This window comes from Triturus cristatus, chromosome 4_1, assembly GCF_964204655.1.
Source record: "Triturus cristatus chromosome 4_1, aTriCri1.1, whole genome shotgun sequence".
NCBI lineage: Eukaryota > Metazoa > Chordata > Amphibia > Caudata > Salamandridae > Triturus > Triturus cristatus.
The window spans coordinates 1,140,840,157-1,140,845,198 of NC_140585.1; positions in this window are offsets into that span (position 1 = coordinate 1,140,840,157).

The following is a 5,042-nucleotide window of genomic DNA, read 5'->3' on the forward strand; positions in this document are numbered from 1 at the left end:
TGTCTGTGTCCCTGCCCCATACACCCTACCCCCATTTTTCATGTGCATGCCCCTAATCATTCCCTCCATGGTCTGCTAACATGCCCTTATTGCTTCACCAGTCCCCAATGCCCACTCGACTCTCTTCTTCTCCCTGTGCATGCCCCTGTCCCCTCTCTTTCTAGTCTTTTGTGCAGCCACTGCCATCTATAGCTGCCCGTGCCAACCTCCCCTCATTCATCATGTGTGTGTGCCTCCCCCTCCTTCCCTGGTCTAATGTGCTACAACTACCCTGAGGCTGTCCCCTCTTCTAGTCTGTAATTCTCCATGTGTGTGCCTCTGCCCCCTCCCTTGCTGCTGTGCTGTGCTGCCACTGGCTCTGTGCCCAACTGCTCTCTATTCTTGCCACTTTCTCCTCCCTATGACCCCCGTTCTTTGTGCACATCTCCCTGCAAACTCTCTCCCTACTCTGTTATACTGCAATTGCCCTTTGTTGCGGCCACTGCCCCTCCCACTCCCTGTCCCCGTGCCTCTGTTCTCTGTGTGCATAGCCCTGCCGCTGTCTTCCCTGGTCCCACCACTACAATCCCCACCTTTCTTCTCCACGTGGATGCCCGTGCCCCCCACCCTTCCTAGTCTTTTATGCTATCTCTGACCAAGTCATTAGATTTCCTTTACGTCTTAAATGCTCAGTAATGGGCACTATAATATCATGGCACCCATGAAATGACTATACACACTGAAATACAGCCCTAAATCTTATGAACCTCCATGACAGAATAGTTTAACCTCAGGACCACGTGGTCGTACCAATTCCTTTTTTTGCATTTTGTTTACACTGGATTCTAATGAGGTTCTCTGGTGGCAGCAGGAGCAGTACGTTGCCGCTAAAGAGCCTGAGGAGAACTCAGCATTTTAAATTGTACTTACCTGCTGTATGCCACAGGTTACAAGCTGAAAGTCATCATTGATAATGTGACTCAGCCCGTGGGTCGATTCAGAGACAGCATGGCCTGATTTGGCTGGAGACAGTGGTAGGAACATACAGCTTGCTATATCTGGGTGGTTTAGAATGTGAGATGCCAAGATGGCTGCAAGGCTTGTTTTTTTTTCTTCCAAACCCATCATGGTAATCTCGGCTGAGTGCTGCGTGTCTTCCCAATCTTCGTAGTCCCTGACTCCTCCTTTTCTAGACTGTTGTGCAGCCACTGCCAAGGTGGCTAACTGCCCTCCTTTGCTGCCCCTCCCTCTGCCCCTTGATTCCCCAATTTGCATGCCCCTACCCCCACATTCTCTGGTCTGTTGTGCTGCCACTGTCCCTGTGCTGTCACTGTCCTCTAATACTGCCCTTGCCTCTTAACTCCCTGCCCCTTGGCCCCAGCTCTCTTTGTGTGTACCCCGTTTCCTCTCTTCCTGGTCCGTTACACGGCCACTGCTCCTGCTCCTCTGCTGCCAGAGCCCTCCCTTGCTAACACCGACCCTGCACCCTCCCCATTTTCAGTGTCCATGTAATTGCCCACTCCCTCCCAGGTCTGTGGTTCTGCCACTGCCCTGTCCTGAGTAGTCCTCATTTGCTGTCCCTGGCCCCAGCCCTGGCCCCATGTCCATTGGCAGCCACTGTCTCTGTGCTGTCACTGCCTGCGGTTGCCATCCCCGCCCCTCCCCTTTCGCCGTGTGCATTCCCCTGCACCCTCCTTGGTCTGTTGTGCATCCACAGTCCCAATGCATAAGTGCCCTCTCATGCCCCTCCCTCCACACACTGTTCTCCGGGTGCATGCCCCTGCTCCCTCCTTCGCTGGGCTGTGGTGCTGCCATTGCCCTACATTGATGCCCCCTGCCCTCCTCCCTCCAACCCATTCTGTGTGTTCATGCCCCTGCTACCCTGGTCTGTTGTGCTGACACTGCCTTAGTGCTACTGCCCTCTGCTGCCCCTGCCCCCTCCATTTCTAGTCTATTGTGCTACCGCTGGCCCTGTGCTGTACTGACCTAATTTACTCTCCCTGCTGACTCCCTGGTCGCCAAGTGTGTTTCCCTGCCCCATCTCTCCCTGGTCTGTATAACTGCCATTGCCCCTGTGCTACCAATGCCCTCCATTGCTGCTACAACCACCGCCTTCATTACCATGCCCCATGTTATCCGTGTGCAAGCCCCTGCCACATCCCTCCCTAGTCCACTGTTCTGCCACTGTCTTCCATTTCTGCCCTTGTGACGTACCCCCTCCCCCTTGACCCCCAGTTACCCTTCCATGTGCCCCTCCTTCCTGCCTCTGTCCCTGTTCCATTGCGCTGCTGCTCCATCTGGTGTGTCACTGCCACTCCCCCTCCCACCCTGCCCCCATTCTCCATGTGCATGCCTTACCCACTCCCTCCCTGTTTTGTTGTGCTGCCACTGCCCCTGTGATGAATTGTACTCCTTTGCTGCCCCGCCACCCTTCCTCCCTGTCCTCTGTATGCATAGCATTGCCCACTCCTTTCCTGGTCCATTATGCTGCCACTGCCCAACACCTGCCCCTGCCCTCTGTCACTGCTCCTGCCTCAATCCCTGGCCCCCGTTCTCCATGTGTGTGCTCACGTTCCCATCCACCCCGGTCTGTTAAGCTGCCACTGTGCTTCCCCTGTCCCCCTTTGGTACCTCCTACTCGTTTTGATTGTGTTACTATTGTGCTGTACTCTGGTTGTTGGTTTGTGTCCTGGGAAGATATTATGGGTTTGTTCTTTTGCTAATTGTATTTGTGTTACATTACTGTGTGTGCTTTGTTGCACTCAACAATTACTTTAGAAATGTTATAAATGCTGTTATATTTCAAGGGACAAGCTGCACATTCCTTTAAAGTTCTATTGGCCATCAGCCACTTTTTAAAGAGACAGTACAAACCCTCCATCATTTTGGCTGTTTGAAAAACCGTTCTGATTGAAACTGTGGCAGAAATGTATCTTAAATTAGAATCTTCAGTGCATACTTTATATAATATAACCAACCCACAACTTTCTGCTTTTGAGATCCATGCAGGGCCACATGTTTTAAATGCCATCCTGCTGACATAGTCGTCCATCCTCCCAAAGTTGATAAATACCATTCTGCCAAACCTGCTCAATTATACAAACAGATGTTTTGTATTTTTTATTCAGTAACAATAAAGGCCTTCTCCTCCTTTGTACCCTGGATCTGTAAGAGCATTGCCGTGTGCATGAGCATTACCTAAAACTGCACCAATTTCTAAAACAGCTGATGACACAATTCTTTGAAGTAATCTACATTAAAATACAGTCACTGTAAACTTCCACTCATAGAAACTAGCCCCGCTACCAATAACGCATTGAGAGTATCTTTGCCTTTGGAATTGAACAGGGAATTGCTGCCTTTCGGCTAGATTCATGCTGTTCAAATACCACCTATATGCAGTGCTTACTTTGAGGTGATGGTTGCAGGTGAGGCCCACCATCACTCACCTTCTGAGACCCAGGCTTATATTTCATTATTAGACTTTGACCCAGAAGAAGATAGAGAAAGGGAGAAAAGAGAGAAGGAAGAAGGAAGAGAAAGGATGAAAAAGAATGACATAGAGAGAAAGAGAGAATTTAAAAAAATCCTGCAAGAATGAGATAAAGGGGCAAGGAATGTAGAGTAGTGGCTGAAGGAAGCATGAGGGAATATCAAGACTGAAATTCTTTGGTATTCCGCATCCCTGGCGCTCGGTAGCACCATCCATGTGCGTCTAACCAAAACTGTGGGCCTGGGAACTTTATCTTTTACAAATTAAGCACTGCCTACGTACACATATACTTACATAAACACATAAATACATAAATGACTCGAACTAGACAAAATGCAAACCTAGCAGAATAAAGTAAGGGCATATTTCAATTTAAGAAGTGTGATTAAATTACTTCTGTTGCTTCTCTCACCGTGGTTTTTCATCCTCCGACATTAGTAAGTAGTGGGACACCGGTACGGGGATTTGTTGAGGATAGGGATTGGACGAAATTTAAGCGGCGCATGGGACCGTTAGTAAGATCTGATGTGGGAGATGAAGAGAAACAGGTAATAGCCAATCAGGCTGCACAGTGGGCCCGTAATCCTATTTATAATGTAGAGGATGTCTGGGCGTCTATGAGAGATTTTAAGCTCATTATACAGCAGCATGCTCTTAAATACATGTCCGCTTCTTTGATTGGTCTTTGGCAACAGTACTTTGAAGCGGAAGCACCTCAAATTTATATGACATTAGAGATCAAGTCTTTGCTAATGTCACAACAATAATAGCTTATGGGGAAGAATACATGAGAAAAGTCCCAGGTCGGTGTCCCAGTTTCCAATGAGAGAGGTTCATCCTATATATTACCCAGGCATCCCAGAGATACCAGAGTTAACGGATGGGGGAGGTAATGTTACTCGAGCGGCAGGAGCAGCCCGGTTTCAAGAACAATGGGTTTATACTCTGTGGAAAAGAAGTGAGGTTTTATCTCTTAAGACTCATTTGCCAGATCCTAGAAAAAATCCTACAGCTTAGTATAAAGAATTGACTGAATCTGCTTCTTCGACGGTAATGACTCTCACTGATATTGAAATGTTTTTTGGTCTTCTTGTTCTGGTTGCTATTTGGAGAAAGGTCCATACTTCGGATCATGTTCCGGAGCTGGGTGGTGCATGGGATCAAATTAAGGCATGGGACCATGAAAGAAAGCCAGGTGATAAGCCCCGAGCGGAAATTTCAGCGTTGCCAGGCCGCATTATTACGTATATGCATTCTCTTATTCAGCCGAGAAAGGTAGACTCGGATAAATTGTCGGCTTGTCGACAAAAAAAGAAGAGAGTGTGTCTGATTTCTTCACCCACTTTGAAGATACGTTTTTGGATTACAGTGGGCAGGATTTGTCTATTGAGGGAGGTGTTCGGTTGTTTGTTAATAGAATTGTTTCTAATTTGCTTCCTGAAATTGCAACTCGATTGCAGGTTTCTGAAAGTACTCACTCTACCTCTTCTCCCTCTGTTATTTTGAATATGGCACAGTATTATGAGCATAGGGATAATGAGGAAAAGGAGAGGACAGAGAAAAGGCATAA